Source organism: Pelmatolapia mariae, linkage group LG14, assembly GCF_036321145.2.
Source record: "Pelmatolapia mariae isolate MD_Pm_ZW linkage group LG14, Pm_UMD_F_2, whole genome shotgun sequence".
NCBI lineage: Eukaryota > Metazoa > Chordata > Actinopteri > Cichliformes > Cichlidae > Pelmatolapia > Pelmatolapia mariae.
The window spans coordinates 24979019-24997574 of record NC_086239.1 but is presented as its reverse complement, the minus strand read 5'-3'; positions in this window follow the sequence as shown (position 1 = coordinate 24997574).

Here is an 18556-nt window from a genome sequence, read left to right as displayed (position 1 = left end):
CTCTTGCTGAATGAAGCTAGGACAGCCACTGATATTTCTTCATTAGTGACAGTTTTCTTGCGTCCACATTTTGGCAAATCCAAAACTGAACGAGTTTCACGAAACTTAGCAAGCAGTTTGCTAACTGTAGCATGGGAGATGGGTGGTCTCGTAGGGAGTCTTGCATTGAAATCTGCTGCAATGACCCAGTTACTGCGTTCACCAGATATCAACACAATTTCGATCCGCTCCTCACGTGTTAACCTCTTCGACATGTCAATGTCTGTGAACAAAGAGAAACTTGTAAATAACTCATGAAAGAATAAAGTTACGTTGAAACCAAGCACACCATTGTTTTTCTTGTGACATTACCAATAAGTTTGATGTGTCACATGACCCTGTTCCTATTGAAAAAACAAAAGTTGTATCCAAGATGGCCGACTTCTAAATGGCCACCATGGTCACCACCCATCTTGAGGAGTTTGCCCCCTCACATATACTAATGTGCCACAAACAGGACTTTAATATCACCAACCATTCCCATGTTATTACAGTGTATCCATATAAATGGCCCACCCTGTACTTTAAGGGAGCTGTTTGTAAAGTTGGGTAAATACTCTGTTACTATGTCAAAAAGCTGGAACTGTTGAGAATCTGACTTTGTTGATTAATACTCAGCAAACTTTTGTTTGTAAGCAATAAAAGCAGCAATTAGCCTTTAGTCTCACAGACTCCATTAAGACAAGCCATCAAAGCACCATATTCATTTGGCAGAGATGAAAAAAAAATATAAAAAAATAAATATCTCTTTCCTGGATTGCTAGAAGGGAAATGTTCTACAAAATTCAGACATTATATGGATAATAAAAAAGAACAGATTAACAGAAGAAAAAGTTAATCACAACAAACCCCTTGCCTGCATTTGAGGAAGTGCAAATCACTGGATATTTGTGCAAAACTATATTTTTAAAAGATAAATGCTTCTGAGAGTCATTTTGTGTAGGTCTGTTGCATTTTATTGTTAGGTGCAGTCTTCCTATTATTCACTTTTTTTTAAATACACCATAGTTACCAATGACATCAAAGGACACGATGTATGACAAAAAACTATTTTAAGGAAGTAGGTAAGGAAGGTAAGTCTATATATTTGTCACACTGTATAACCATCATGCACCATGACCTGAAATCTATTTTTGTGACGATGGTCTTTCTTTTGCTATATTCCCAAAGCTTTCTGTAGTTCTCTGCTCCTCACACCAACTCTTTTGAGGTTGCTTTTTCTTTCTTTTACCTATTATGTAGTAAGAGAAATAGTCGCATGGGAGATGGGCACCATAGTAACTGCAGCAGAAACTAATGGTCTCTTCCATAATAGCACCATTCACTGGAGCCCACATCGTTGCCTCCATAATATAGGACACCAAATGATTAGAGGGTTTTAGAAAAAATCCTCTGAAATTGAAGAAGCAAGAGTGATGATGTCTTTTTTTTGATATAGTATGAGTCACCATGTTAATCTAATTAGGTACCAGATTCATTTTTGGAGCAGTTCAAAATGGGAGGACAGATAAGAAATGTGTTGACAGAATGAACACGAGAGACAGCAATACAGTTTCTCACACTGAATAATATGTGAGAGAGCAAACAATTCTCACAATGTGCAGCACACTCGCACGTGAGCTCTGATGAATGTTTATTGGACTGTCATATGAGTAGCACCAAATGAGCTCATGAGCTGATAGTATGATAAAATCTCTGTTCTATTTATGCAGAAATACATACTCATCCTTAGAGTAAGGTAAGCTGAAAATGAACAGTTCAATCTCATTTTATCTGACCATTAGGGAATGGTGTCATGATAAATACATCACATTTTGTAAAGGGTCAGTACTTGGTCAGATTTTGCTTCACTTTCATTTTAAGTCTGTTATGTTCTTTCCTATTGATCAATGTGTCATGCTATTAGGACGTCAAGATTTATTCTTGTTTGTTGGATTGATTCCTAGTTTTGTTTGGTTTTTTTGTAAGTGTATGTGTGTTTTGTCTCAGGCATCAGAAGAAGAATAAAAAAGACTTTGGTGCAATACAGAACAGAGTGCCTTAACTTCAGTACAGTGCAAATACCTTCTTTACGCAAGTATCAATTCCAGGAAAACTAATGTACTGCTGGCACAAAGGCCACTCAGGCATTACAGAAGATCAGCATACTGAAGGTGATTAGTTTGGCTTCATTAAAGTCAGGACATTTGCTGGCTAGAAGGCCAGGAGGAGGCAGACAAAGGCCAGTAGACCAATGTAGCCCAAAACTAGTGAGAGGCACTATACTGACCCCACTGCACATTCAGTAATGATTTTGGTTCCCTATTGTCCATGATGTCTGTTTCTGCTGGCTGACAAGCAAGCAAGGTCAGCCACAGTGCACAGATCAGCGCCTGCGAAAATAAGGTTGACTCAGGAAATGAAAAGTTAAATATGTTTAGAATACAAATCATATTAGGAAATTCAAATTGTGAATATAAAGCAGTCTGCAATGCACAGGGCTTTGAACAAGACTAAATCTCTGTTGCTTGTCCTCATATGGGCACTAGTATGAAAAGTACGCCATTCACTACAGATCTAAAGAAGTGCTATGTTTTAAACATAGGATCACCTCTACAGAGGGCAAATTCCCAACCTCTGCTGACAACACATCAGGTTCTCCTGTGGTACCACAGAATGAAAAGCCAACAGGACCACCAAAGCTCAACTCAGCAGGCAGCAGATAGACAACATAAATCAGACTGCAACTAATATCTGGCCACAATAGACCAAAATGCAGGCTCCCCAAAGAAAACCTCCTCGGAAAAGAGGCAAATTCAGTGAAAGCAGGAGCATGAAGTTCATCTCTGGGTGATTAGCTCACACCTCAAATCAAGGGAGATTTTTTTTTTTTTTTTTAAAAATTAAGACTTTATGAATGACAAAACTGCATTATGATTATATAATAATTATATTTTTTGGCATGATAAAAAAAAAAGATGCTGTTCTTACAAAAATGTAATTTAAAACCTGTGATGGTGCTACACTTTGCTGGCACATCTTTTCCTGAATTGGTTATTTATACTAACAACACACACCTATGGCAATCTCTACTCATTTGTCAGTGCAATGAATGATGGTGTTTTTTTGGAGAAAAAAAATTATCTGTGAAAAAACAAAGAGAAAGGCAGCACACAAGAGAGATTGATAACAGTTATGTTTAGGCTTTTCCTTATGTTAAGTAACAAAACCTAATGACTCGTAAAAGACAAGAACAATTGGAGGTTATGACAAGGAGGAGGAGTAGCACTATTATAGTAATGACTTACACGTTGTAGGGAAACCGCATGTACAGGGCATTTCCCTAAAGTTTCCTTTAATTTTCTAATCCGTGAACTTTAAAGAAAATATTTCAATGAAAAAAAAATTGCTTCTCATTAAGATTTTAAAGGCCTAAATAATTAACAGTTACCGTGGAGCTACATGAAATTATTATATTAAAATACCTTATGGTTCCACATTTCACCTTAATATTAATATGACAACTTGAAGGCGTTTTGAAGCGTGAAATTTAGTTTTTACTGATTCATAAAATGAATGGAAAACTTTTTTAAAGAAAGGCTACGGATATGGGTTGGTCTATAGCGCAAGACACACATTATTTATGTATTTCATTTCTCTTAAATGCATGTGAAGAAGAGCTATTTTCCAGTTATTATTATGTATTTATTCAAACACTATTTCAGTATAATGAAACCTGAAAAGTACCTTTTTCTCTCTCAGCACAAGGCCAGCAGTCAAGGAAACATGTAAGTCTTCCTTTCAGCACTGCTCTCCTTGAACCAGGAGGACAAGGACTACCACATATATACCCAGGCACCCAGGACCAGTTAACATGGTAATATTACATCAGACTCTGAGAATTCAAAAGAAGTCACATTCAGACTTCAGAACAAGATTCTGAGTGTGTAAAAGAGATTCAGGGCGAAAAAAGTCAACTTTTCTCACTTTATGGGAATTGCTTCCTTACAGCCACTCAGTCAGTGTCAATGTGTAACTGATCCTCTCATCACAAGATGACCAACAGTGTCAAACTATTGTTTCATATCCTGTCAGAGACCATTCAGTGTCATATGAGACTGTCCAGAGGTCCAAAGGCTTCAGTTTGTACCTGTAAATGAAATTCTACAATCTTGAGAAGGCACAGATGTTATCAGTTTTAGAAGTGAAAAGAGCCAATCCTGTCCCGTCTCAGACAGCACTATCTGCAAGAAGTGGCACGATATTTTTAAGAGACTAGTTGAACCCAACTGTAGTCATGCAGTCATGTGTGTCTTTTTGAGCTTCAAAGGCATGTGCATCTTTTATTTCATTGCATTTGAAATTCTTAGCTGGGGCACATTTGTGTACACATGCATTTTAATGCCTAAATGTCTCTCCTTGCAAATAATGCAAATAAATAGTACAATCCCTGAAAAAAAATAGGACACTGTGCAAAATGTTAACAGAAATGTAATTAAGAACAGAATGCAATGATTTGCAAATCACAAATTTTATTTACAATAAAACATAGAACTCATAACCCAGAGTTATACTGAATTTGATGGCATTAACACATCTCAAAATCTGTAATACAGCCATATTTACTACTGTGTAGCATTAATTTTTCTTTTAGCAAAAGGCTGTTTATGTCTGAGAACTATGGAGAGCAGTTACTGTTACTTTTGCCCTATTCTTGTCTGATCAAGGATTCTAGCTTCTCGACAGTCCTGGCCGTTCTTTGTTGTATTTTTTTTGTTTCATGATTTGTCAGCACATCACAGGCAGCACGGTGGAACAGTGGTTAGCACTGTTGCCTCACGGCAAGAAAGTCCTGATTTTTGTTTTCACCACCTGGCTGTGTGGAGTTTACATGTTCTCCCTGTGCTTGTCTCCGGGTACTCCAGCTTCCTCCCACAGTCCAAAGATGCAGTTAATAGGGTCAGGTTAACTGGTAATTCTAAACTGCCCATAGGTGTGATTATGAGTGCAAAAGGTTGTCTGTCTCTCTGTGCTAGGCTCCACTCCCCACCCCCCGCCACAAGTGATAAGTGGAATAGAATGGATAGATGGATAGAAGCCTATGTTACTCTTAAATGTATTCTTAAACCTTTCAATATGGAGGGTTGCTTTCCAGATCTGCAAACTGACAATTCAATTCAAAGTAATGGTGCACCCATACCATCAGGGATTTATGCTTTTGAATTGAGTAGCAAGGTGGATCCATGTTTTGCGCAACAGAGCTTTAACTAGTAATTTAGGATGGTGAACTGTGTTCACAGACAGTGCCTTCTGGAAGTTTTCCTGAGCCTATGCAGTGATTTCCATGAATTATGGAATTATTTTGTTTTAACACAGTGCTGCCAGTGGTCTTAAATAACACTGGCATCCAATACTGTTGCTACTTAAGCTAATTAGCCACAAAATGTCAATCAAGTTGCATCTTTTCAGTAGCACTTACTTTTTAGCCTATTGTTGCCCCCGTCCAGCTTTATTGAGAATCTTGCTATCATTGAATTCAACACAAGCTAATATTTCATGAAAAAGCAAAATGTCATTTAGTAGATATTCTATGTTCTACTGTGAATAAAATATCAGTTTATGACATTTACAAATCATTGAATACTGTTTCCATGTCTTTTTCTTTAAAGAAAGAAAGAAAGAAGCCAGTTGAGGTAGTTCGGGCATTTGACAAGGATACCTCCTGGTTGCCTCCTAGGTGAGGTATTCCAGGCATGTCCTACAAGGAGGAGGCCCCTGGTCAGACCCAGGGCTTGCTGGAAAAATTGTATCTCTCAGCTGGCTTGGGAACATCCTGGCGTCCCCCCGGATGAGCTGGAGGAGGTGGCTGGGGTGAGAGAATCCTGGCCTTTTCTGCTCAGACTGCTGTCCCCAGAACTCCAACCCGGATAAGCAGCAGAAAATGGATTAATTAATTATTTAATTGCATTTTCTTTTCATGTCAGTACTAAGAGAGCAACCGCACAGTATTCCTTGGAGATAGTTTTATGAAAGAATCAGAACTGAGGTGCATGAAGTTCACGAGGCATCCTTTCTGTGTGAAAAGCCAGAGATATCAACCTTCCACAAAGCAAATAGTATTGTCCTATCAAATGAGAGGACGTTACATGGGATGCAAACAGTAATCTATATGACTCAAGCCTGATTACCAATTCACAGCTTAAGTACCTGAAGAGCTGAGAAGCAGAGGTGTATTATGTAGAGTTCAAGCTTTCAGCAGTGCTTTGAATTACCACCTTTGGTTAGTCCTTTGAATAAAAACAGGAACTGGAGGCTTTAAGAATACAGAGGAGGAACTCATAGAACTACTTTAATAAGGAGGCATTGCTTTGAGTTTGTTTGCAACCCCCTGAATCCTAAATCTGCCAGAATCATCATATGCAGACAGCAATTCCCTTTTTTTTCTTTCTTTTTTTTTTTTCTTTTTTTTAAAAGGCGAAGAAAGATGCCCAACGGATTTACTTTACCAAATGGACCATCCCAGCCTTGCCGTAATGGTCCATTTGATTTACCTTTTATTGTTTATTTTATTTTATTATTATTTTTTTTTTACTTGCTAGATACGGGACAGGGGGAAAGAAAAGGGAGAAAGAAAGAGGGGAAAAAAAAAAAAAAAAAAAACAGCGGAAAAGAGGGACAGGGATAAAGGGCAAAAAACAAAAACCAACAAAAGAAGCAGACAAAAAATACATATATCGATCACCTGGATCACCTGTTGAGAAAGAAAAAAGAAAACAAGCAGAAGAAAACGAGAGTAATAGAATAAACAACATCACAATGATATATGGGAATATAACACTAAATACTTAATATTAAACATTATTGTGCAGCACGTGAGATCGACAGCGCACAGTGTGCTTTGAGGTAGGAGCCAAAAAGGGTGTAGTTTGTGTGTGTGATCACCTGTGTGTACACCTGTGAGCATGAGCGCGCTTGTATTTAAAAGGTTCCTTAATGTAATGATCTGCTAGAGGGTGTGGGGGGCCACAGTCCCATCCTCCAGGGCATGAAGCAGGTATGGAGGAGATCAAAACTCCAGACATCCAGAGGCCCCCAGAACACAAGAGACCAAGGAAGACCAACAGAGGGGCAGCCGCGCCACTGTCCCAGAAAGAGCTGAGGAGAGTCCCAGATGAGGGATCACTCAGCAGCCGCGGAGCAGAAGCCAGGGGGGGTTGCAGTGACGTGCCCGTGAGCTCCGCCGGCAGCCAGCTGTGCCTGAGTGACCAAGCCCCAGGCCGAGAGGCCGAGAGGCCGAGGGCACCCCACCCCCGAAGTGGCCCGAGCGAGCCCCAGGTTCCAGGCCCCGATAAGCAGCCACCAAGGAGTGAGCCGGTGTGTACCCGGACGCCCACCCCTGGACACAAAGAACCACCAACGCACCGATGTCTGAGGGCGTCTGCCACCGGCAGGGGAAGTGGTGGGGGGAGATAGGCCTCCAAACCTTGGAGGGCCTGAGATGTCCCCAGAGAGGTGGCGTCTGATACCCAACCTGACATATAGACACAGACATACAGGCACACTCAAATACAAACATCCATTCCCACCCTCATGCTCTCATAGGCAATTACTCCACACTCAACCAACGTGGAGACAGACATAAAGAGACGCTGTACACACAACCACACTCCCCAAGCGTACTCTAAGAACCGGGTCTAGGTACCCTTGCCCCTGGAGGGGGAAACTGCACCCAGACCCAGGTGGTGTTACCCTTTTCCCTGCAGTGGGGAGAAGCAGACTGCCCCGACTCCGCAGCAGCAGGGAGGCCCCACACACCAGACCCCAGTCGGACGGCCAACTCCTCCTCCTAGCCCCCCCGCTCCAGCAGGCCGCAGAGACCGGGGGTGTAAGAAGACTCCAAACCTCCCTCTACCCGCTCATATGTAGTGTTGATGTATATGTGTTCTAAGGTGCAATTAAAACCCAGGAGGGCATGGAGCTACCTGCCAGAGAGCAGCAGGTAAGCGCATAGCCCCTCCTGATAGCCCTCAATGTCTACGTGTATTTAAAATTGAGAGGTGGGCAACGACGCCAGGGGTGAGGTGTACACCCTGATGGTAATTTGGAGTCCGTGTTGTGAGCCCACCCCCAAGATCCTATATGTATGTGTTATGAGAGTGTGAGTAATGTGAATGTCTAAGTTGTGAGATAAAATTGAGGCAGAGGCAGCCAGAAGGGGACAGAGGGGGGGGATGCCTCCTCTGCACCCTGGTGACACACCCCTATCCCAAGGCCCTGCATGTGTGGGTGATTGTGGTGGAGCGGGAAGAGGGAGGCAGCTGGAGATGGGGAGGGAAGAAAGGGAGGGGCAAGTGACCCCTCCCTGGGGCCAGCTCCCCCGCTGACCCCAGAAGGCACCCCCATACTCTGCAACCCGCCAGGGAAAGGGGGCCCAGGCCCATCCGGACCAGGGCCCAGTGCAGCAGCGCCGCCCGGCCCCACAGAGCCCGGGACAGCCCACCCGACCCCACTACAGAGAAAACTGCACCCACCCCATCATCCACTCATCTTCCAGACTACACAAGACAATAGACGCCCAGGCTGAGATCTTCCTCCACCTCTCCTATATCTCCCCCTCCTGCAGAGAGAACTCCTGAGGAGAGGAAAGCTCCTGCAAGATGTGACAACCTCCCCCACCAGTTGAAGAGTCCCCCAGGTGGCTCGATGCACTGGCGGCTGGGCCCCCATATACCCACCCGCCCACAACCCCAGCAACACACCAACCAGGACCCGAGCCCCCGAGGCCCGGCCAGGGCCCCAGCCCAGAGACAGAGCGCCCCCAGAACCTCACGCCCGTCCCGGACCCACCCAGGGGCAGCCAGGCTACCAGGTCAGTAACCCACGTCCGTCAGCACAGACCCTCCCCTAGCCCCGCTGCACGCAGCCACGAGGAAACCGTCACCTAAGAGCCAACAGAGCCCCTAATTGGCCATGACCGCTACCCCGGGTTGAGCCCCCCAAGGAAGATGCTCCTGGGGAACCCCCCGACGCCCTAAGCCTGTCCCTACCCCCACACCAATCACAACAGTGAAGGTGGGACCAAACTATGACCCCCCACCCCCACTAGGTGATGGAGCTGATCAAAGGAGCCCAGAGCAATTGATCTGATGTGGTGGCAGAGGCTGTATCAAGACTAATGTAATCTAATAGATAATTTCTATACTGGTTAGAATTAAGATTATTTTTATTTTTCCAGTTCATGAGGACTGTTTTCTTGGCTATGCATAGGGCAGTGAAAACCATGTGGGCTATATTCTTTTCTGAAGTGACATTATCTAAGCTGCCCAACAAACACACTAAAGGAGAAGTTGGAATGTTACATTTCAGACACTTCGATAAGTCTTCACATATCTCACGCCAAAACTTCTGAACTGGTGGACAGAACCAAAGAGCGTGGATATAATTGTCCGGTGAATTGGTTTGGCAGTGTGAGCAGTTGTTGGTAGACGTAAAGCCCATCTTGAACATCCGATGACCTGTGTAGTGCACTCTATGTAGTATTTTGTATTGAATTAATTGAAGACTGGGATTTCTAATTAGATGAAAGGTTTTTAAGCAAATCTGAGACCAGAAGTTTTGGTCTAAGTTAACTGATAAATCCGCTTCCCATTTTGCAATAGGAAGTGATATTGATTCATCCGTTTTAGAAAGCATTCTGTATATTTTGGATAGTAATTTGGGGGTTTTAAGAGTAAGAAATTGAACCACACTTGGTGGTGTTTGTAGTTCAACTTGACCCGGTTTAAATTTCTTTTTCACTATGGATTTAATTTGTTGATATTCTAAAAATCTTTTCTTGTTGATCCCATATTGTGTAACTAGTCTGTCAAATGAAATAAATTCTGTTCCTTCTAGTATATGTTCTAAATATTTGATTCCTTTACCACTCCAATCTGAAAAGTTTATCATATTATTGTTTTGTAATATGTCAGGGTTGTTCCAGATAGGTGTACGTTTGCATGGGATTAATGAAGACTCTGTCAACTTCAGAAACTCCCACCATGCTGTCAGAGAGGAGCTAATGTTGACGCTTTTGAAGCATTCATGTCGTTGAATGTTTGAGCTGATAAATGGTAGATCTGAAATCTCTAGATTATTGCAAAGTTCTTGTTCTACATCTAGCCAAGGTTCATCTAAGAGGGTATGTTTTAGCCATCCTGAGATAAATTGAAGCCTGTTGGCTAAGAAGTAGTGCTGAAAGTTAGGTAGTTCTAATCCTCCTTTATCCTTGGTCTTTTGTAGTGTTTTTAAGCTTATACGTGGGGGCTTATTTTTCCAAAGGAATTTGGACATATATGAATCTAGAGATCTGAACCAATCTTGTGGCGCTTTAGTTGGGATCATTGAGAATAAATAATTTATTTTTGGTAAGACCATCATTTTTATAGCGGCAACCCTTCCCATGAGTGATATGGGTAGACATTTCCACCTAGTCAGATCGCCTTCTACTTTCTTTAAAAGTGGGATATAGTTTAATTTAGTTAGATCTGCAAGCTTGGGAGAAACATTAATACCTAAATATTTTATATTTCCCGATTGCAGTGGAGTAGAAGAGGAATTATGGAAGGAGCAATTAATCGGAAGGACTGTAGATTTTGACCAGTTAATTGAGTAATCTGATATTCTTGCAAAAGAGTTTATCAATTCAATCACCCCAGAGATATTGGTTTGTGAATTTTGGAGAAAGAGTAGCACATCATCCGCATGAAGGCTGATTTTATGTTCCACGTTCTTGCATTTTATGCCCTTAATTACTGAATTCTGTCTAATTGCTGCTGCTAGTGGTTCAATAAAAATTGCAAACAGTGAAGGGGAGAGTGGGCATCCCTGCCTGGTGCCCCTCAGGAGACAGAAGCTGGAGGATGTCTGGTCATTTGTTCTGACACAAGCTGTTGGGGAATTATATAATATTTTTAACCAGCTGATGAAAGAAGATCCAAAACCAAATTTGTGTAAAGTTGCAAATAGAAATTTCCAGTTAACTCTGTCAAACGCTTTTTCAGCATCTAAAGAAAATATTGTAGTTTCAAGGTTTTTACTGTATGAGTAGTCTATCAAATTAAGTAATCTACGTGTATTTGTTGATGAGTGCCTACCTTTTATGAAACCAGTTTGGTCAGGATGAATTAAGAGGGGGGTTATTTTCTCTAGTCTCTTCGAGAGAGCTTTGCAGATTATTTTAAGGTCTACATTTATAAGGGATATTGGACGATAGCTTGAGGGATATACAGGGTCTTTGCCTGGTTTTAGCAGGAGATTAATGTTTGCAGAATTCATATTTGATGGGAGTCTGCCATTTTCTTTGATTGCCATTTTCTGTAAAAAATTGGGGCTAAAATCGTCCAGAATTCTTTGTAGAATTCTGCAGGAAAGCCGTCTGGACCTGGAGCCTTATTATTGGGCATACTTATCAGGGCTTCCTGGAGTTCACCTGGTGTCAGTGGCGAATCCAATGCCATTGCTTGAGAGTCTAATAATTTTGGGAGAATTATGTTGTCTAAAAACTGATCAATTTCCTTTTTAGATGGGTTTATTTGTGGTGAATACAACGTTTTATAGAAATCCCTGAAGATGTTGTTTATTTGTTTCGGGTCATATACTGTGTTCCCAGATGAGTCTTGAACAGCACATAGAGTTGTTTTTTCTTTATTTATTTTTAGCTGGTTTGCTAGAAATTGACCGGATTTATTACCATGTTCATAATTTTGTAAGCGTAGTCTTTGTACTAAGAATTTTGTTTTTTTATCAATTATCTCATTTAATTCTAGTTTTGTTTTGCGTATTTTGTTCAATGTTTCCTGATCTTGGTCGGACGCATAGGCTTCTTCTAGTGATTTGATGGTTTTTTCTAATTCCTGAATATTTTTGTTTTCTTTTTTCTTTTTATGTGATGAGAAAGAAAGTATTTTACCTCTCATCACAGCTTTCCCTGCTTCCCATAGAACAGAAGCTGATGTTCCGGGAGTGTCATTAAAGTCTAAATATGAAGTCCACTCTTTTTTAAAATATTTAATAAAGTCTTCATCTTTAAGTAGTGATGTATTAAATCTCCAGTTTTTACTAGGCGTAGTATTATTCTTGTGCATTAGTGTTAAAGATACAGGAGCATGATCGCTGACAGCTATAGGGTGAATCTCAGTGTCTGAAATGTCCCTCAGCAGTGAGCTGCTGACCAAAAAATAATCCAGACAAGAGTAGGAGTGATGGACATGTGAGAAAAAAGTATATTCCTTACTGGTGGGGTGAAGGGAGCGCCATGCATCGCAAAGACCAAAGTCGCTCATATACTGTTTGATTATATTTATGGACTGCCAATTACGCTGAGTTCCTGCTGTATTGAGCCTATCCATTTCTTCATTTAGTCCAAGGTTGAGGTCGCCTCCAAGAACAAGTGTGCCATCTAAGTGTTCAGAGAGTGCACTGAAAAAACCGTGAAAGAATGAGGGATCATCAACATTTGGACCATATACACTTACAATACATAGCTTTTTATCAAGTATAGATAGTTTAATGATTAAGAATCTGCCCTCTGGATCTATAACTGTATCGAGTACTGTGAAATTAATTTTTTTTATGGATTAAAATTGCTACTCCCCTTCGTCTAGAATTATAACAAGCTGAGAACACATTAGGAAACTCAGGTGTTTTAAGTTCATTCGAACCTCTAAGAGGTCTGTGGGTCTCTTGTAAAAGGACAACATCTGCCTGTAGTTTTTTGAGTTGGTTAAATATTTTTAACCTCTTTTCTCTGGAGCCAGCTCCATTTACATTCCATGTAACGAATCTTAGTGCACCCATAGATGTCTGTGTATAACTAGGGGTGTGCGCTGTGTGTGTCGCTTAGACAGGTGGAGAGAATACATCACTTGTTCGTAAATAAAAAGAGGGGGAGAGAGAAAAAATGTGTGGTGAGATGCTCCCTGAGTCTGACTATGTGTGTGCATATTTACTAATATGAGTACGCTTGGTTTAAGTGTGTGTATCCTATACGACTGTGTGCGCTGTCTGATGTAAATGTGCTGCCGTTGAGCGCATGGCTGTGCGTGATCGTGCTGTGCGTATGTGTCCAAATAAAGGATGTTGTTTGTGGATGAGTGTGGAAGCAGGTGATCGAAGCAGTGAAAGAAAGAAAAAAGAAAGAAAAAAGAAAGAAAGAAACCAAGGACAAGGGTGAGCAGCATAAAAACAAGAGGGGGAAAAAAGAGAACAAAAAACGAGAAGAAAAAAAAAATCCGGAAACATTCCGATCAAACCATTGACGGAGAGTGACGGTGTTAATTCTGCTATGAAATCACACCTAAGATGTGATTTGATACTAGTAAGTTAAACAGATGTTAATGCAAGTTAGTGTGAGTGGGTGGGGAAAGGGTGTAGCGGATTCTTATCTGGTGTGAAGTTAATACAGCCACGGAGTGATGTCGGGGTCGCGGTGGAGCTGTCCGTCCACGTACAGCCGGTCCACAGCGATGACAGCGCGGGAGCCCTTCTGGATAAAGCTGCGTCGGATTGGGAAGAGGACCCTGTGTCGTTCCAGGATCTCTTTGGGGAACTGGTCGTTCACGCTGAAGTCCGTTCCTTTTAATTCCCTGCCGCGGCTTTTCACCTCTTCCTTTTGTTTGTAGTGGCCGAATTTGGCCACGATAGGACGTGGTCTCCCGGCCGCAGCCCGAATGGGGCCGAGGCGATGCACCCTATCAAAGACGATGTTCTTCACCGTGTCCTCGGGCAGCTTCAGGTGGGTTTTGATGAAGCTTTTTACCGTGGTCTCCGCGTCCTCTCCAGCGGCTTCTGGAATACCAGAAAATACCAGATTATCACGCATGCTACGAGCTTGTAGATCTATAACTGTTTCTTTTATTTTCTCTATTTAGCTGAGTAACATTGCCTGTGAGACATTTCACCGACTCCCTTAGCGTGGCATTTTCAGCAGCGAGCGTTTCCACCTGCTGCTGGCTGAACTCCAGGGACTCTCGCAAGGATTTAAATTCCCGGTGAAGAATCTCCACCAAGGACAGCCTTGCATCGAAACTGGACAGTCGTTGGTCGATTGACTCCAGTATGTCGACAATATCTTTGCCGGCTGGCGATGTTGTGCCGGGGGAATCTGCCGGGCGAAGTCTTTTCGACGACGGCGTCTCAGGTTTGGCCGGGGAAGCTGCACTCTGAGCCTTCTTCATCACGAGATCCTGGAAGCACTGATCAATGTAATCTTGGAGAGCCTCTAAACTCTCCCCGTTGTTCTCCAGGGTGTTGGAGATGATTTGACAAATGTTGTTAGTCATAAGACAATTGATAAGTGTATTTGGTTATACTGAAGCTTAAAGGAATTTATTCAAATCTAAACTACCATTCGCTTTAATTTTCCGCCAAAATCTCCGGCGTCTGACGTCAGTTACAACATGAGTCGCTTACCTTGTCCGTCACTTACCTCTCTGCAGACAGCAATTCCACCCAAGTCCATCCCATCAAGGGCAGCAGCTCAACTATGGCTCATGCTTGTGCAGCATCACTGGGCAATGAAGGCTAGGTAGCTCACCTGTGAAGAATAGCAGTAGTTAGAGTGACAGATGATAGAAAGAGACAGAAAGACAGTTTAAAAAGACAGAGACAGCGAGTATGAAAAAACGGAAATTGACACATCAGTTGAGTTATAAAATATGAGTAATCCTAGAGAAAGACTTCATTTTTGAGGCCACTGCTTTTGTCAAAGGCAATTGTGGGAGCATGTCTAATACCTAACAGTGATGCCTTTGATTTGTGGGAAATTAAGAGCGGTCAGAGGAAAGCCATATGAAAACTGGGGAAACTTGAAAGCTGAACACATAGAGCCTGCAAGCTTGTTATTGAGGTAGCAGTGCAACACAGTGTAATTCAAACACAAATGTGTAACGCTTCATTACCAGTATGAGCAACAAAGTAACAAAACAGTCAGTGTGTTGACAGCAATATTGTTGCTGACTTGCAATTGAAGTGTTGCTCTGACCCATGTGGACATTATCCAGGGGCTTGTGTCTATCTGCGAACTTGGAAGCATGATTGTTTGACCTTTCATCACTTCTACAGTGGAACGTTTGGCGCATGAACTTAATCTCTAGTTACCATAGACATGGCTGCTAACAGAGTGGTGCCCTTTGTTAGGCAACTCTCAGCTTTCAGACAGTCAAGGGTGACGCTGAACAGGAGGTCTGAGTTACTGTTCATTTCCTCCACTGCGAAGGTCGTATCCCCAAGGTGTTGACAAGCTGACTGGTTAAAACTTCTACATGAGTCACACAGGAAAATAACACCAAGAAAGATCAACATCAGAAATAAAGCCATACAATGAAAAATGCTTAGTTAGCTAATGTTAAGGAAAAGAAAACATTACATCCTTTAAAGTCCAATGTTTTAGGGGAAGCACTAGCTTTCTCAGTCTGAAATTCCAGCTCAGGCTGTGCTGCTCCCACATGAACACAGATGAGGCCATCAATCAATATACCCTACCTGATAAACACTACCTGGAATATATTTTACCACTGGCAAGAGTTCCTACGTCTCTCCATAAAGCTCCATACTGTATATAAATACCACTGTTTTGCACATACCAACCTCTGTATATTTTATATATCTTATTTTATTGTTTACTTTATTTCATTTGTAAAACATGTATATACATACTATATACACACTCAAACACACACACGTAGAAAAACATATTTAGTATACACATTCAGTAATGTATATACCTTTACATATTGTACATATATTTATTACTTTTTAGATTAGCCATTTTTATATTTTGCTTGTTTTACGTTATTGTATTTTGCACAACTCTGTTGCTTGTGAAGCTCGCACACAAGAATTTCACTCACATGTACTGTACCAGTGTACCTGCGCATGTGATGTGACAATAAAAGTGATTTGATTTGATTTGATTTGAAAGCTTATTGTCAGCAAAGCAGCCATGGAGCTGAAATGCATATTTGATAGAAAAAAGTGCAGTAAGAGAAATTCAAAGAATATCTAACGTTGATTAGTTAGTACAACAGATATGAGCGTGAAAATACTTCACATAAATCCTCTAATCACAAACCAACAATAGAGATGAACAGTTACTTCGAGCAACAGTGGTTTCAAGTAATTTTTGTCACACTACAGGAAAGAGGAGGAAAACAAAATAGCTACTATATACGAATCACTGCAGTGAGGATTGGAAATCTGATCAAGGCTTAGCAGGAGGAGATTACAGGCTAATTTGGAGTTAACAGAGGAATGGAGTAACACCCAGGTGTGCACATTCAGATCACCAGGGGAAGAGGTTTTAAAATATAGATGCTATATTTACATTTCACCTCAAAGTAAGTTGTTGCAGCAATGGTGTAAATCATTGGAAACAGCTGTGTCAATTTCATCAACACCCACACTTTGCACTGACAGCAGACGTTGGGCACTTTCATGTAATCTTGCAATCAGCCTGACCTCATACTTTTCAGATCTCAGCATACAGACTCTGGGCCATATGTTAGCAGGTGAGGGTGCTGGATCTACAATTAGAAGGGGGGACTAGAGGGGTATTAACAATGAAAGGGCTTAGCCAGAGAAAAAGAGCTGTCATTTTCAGGAGAGCCTGTCAGTTGCAAGTGCTCATCCAATTACACCATGAATGCCCTCTCTTTTGCGTTCTCGTTTTCTTCCCTTCCTCTGAATCTTCCTGTGCCCTCTACTTTCCAGGGCACATGATCTCACTTTTCCTCTGCTCTCCTCCTTCATCCTTTGTTGGTTCTTAAAAGGTCTCCAGTAATTACTGCTCCTCTCCTCCTCTCTCCTCTCTCCTTCTCTCATCGACACGCCTATTTCTATCAACGCACAAAACAAAATCTGTTTCCACATCAGTTGGGATGTTGCATCCAATGTGATTATTGTGTAGAAAACACAAAGTGTGGAAATGACTGACTGTGGTTTTACTGACAAGTAACCTGCCCAGACTCTGGGGAGCCACAGCTCCTGGCCAAGAAATAGTCCTTCACATAACTCCAAATCTTTTTTTATATTTTTACACTGGGTTTGTAAGAATTAAATTAATATTAATATTTAAATATTAATAATCAGTTTCTTGTTTTGTTTTGTTTTTTGGCTAATCTGTGTAGAAAAAAAAACAGACAGGTCAAAATCCACAAAAGAAACCGTTCAGAAAAATGCATTTTATCTCGTGTTGCTCTAATATTGACCCAGAGTATTGAGCTGCTGGAGAGTCAGGATATACTCTAGAGACAATATTGCCAGCCTCAGCTGTAACAGTTTCTCCCGGGCGGATAAGAGAGGAGAAGCCCAGGGCCCACCACAGCTGGGACTTGGTCCATAGAGAAAACAATGTGACAGCCACTGCATCACTTCCAAAAAAAGAAATAAATAAAAATAAAGGAAAATTTAAATGTTCTGTTGGTAATATAAAGTGTATTGTGAATGTTGGGTAGAGGAGAACAGGCTAAAATCAAATGGGACTGAAGAAGGGCTAAAGATGGATTGTATTCCAACTCCACCAGATTTGTTTCACCCTGCTTTGCCGGATGCCAACATCAAGTCCTCACAGCAAGGAGGCTGGTTTTGCACACATCACAACAAAAAGATTAGAACAGAGAGAAGTGCCATCTCCAGGCGAGGTAAGACACACATGTACTACCCAGAACTGAGACACAACATTGGGGGGGGGGGGTCCGTTTAATAAATTTTTCCTCAACCACCCATCACATTGATATTGTTTCTGTATTTGTCTCTAGTTGTGGGTCCAACAGATTCATCCTACAAACTATTCCCTGTTCTGTTGATCGTAGGATGGATTGTCGGTTGCATAGCTGTTGTCTACTTCGTCTTCATTTTTGCTTGGGTATCTGATTTCTCTTTAAAATGTATGACATGCTTAAATGTAATACAACAATATTGTATGTATTTGCTAGATGTAACAGTTTTTAAATGTGAATACTTTTGAATAAGTTGTGAATGCCAGTGGCTTGTCAGTCAGTCTGACTTTCAGCCCACCACTCTGACTCAGACTGAACTATCTCAAAAAATATTTGATAGGTTACCATGGGGCTTTGCATAGACCTGCAAGCCCCAAGACAATGATTTGCTGTGACTTAGCTGATCCCCTGATTTTCCCTTTTAGTGCCACCACAAGGTCATGGTTGGATGGACTTAAAATTTAGAAAATTTAAGACAGACATGGATGGCTCTGTCTGGGTGAAATATTTTATCCTTGGCAACCACTTAATATTTCACATTTCATCAGATCAAGATGACGTGTATACACAAGAGGAAAAGTACCTCAAAGAAAAAATAGTGAATAGAGATTATGTTTCAAAACCTACAAGTCAGCCTGAAGTCTCATCCTGTGTGTTTGTTTTACTAATGCATTTTGATTTTCTTTGTTTGGCAGAAAAGTGGTATGTGAGGAAGAAATTCAATTCATCACAGAAAATAACTTCTCCTTCCAGAGGACACGGGGAAGAAAAGATCATCTGTA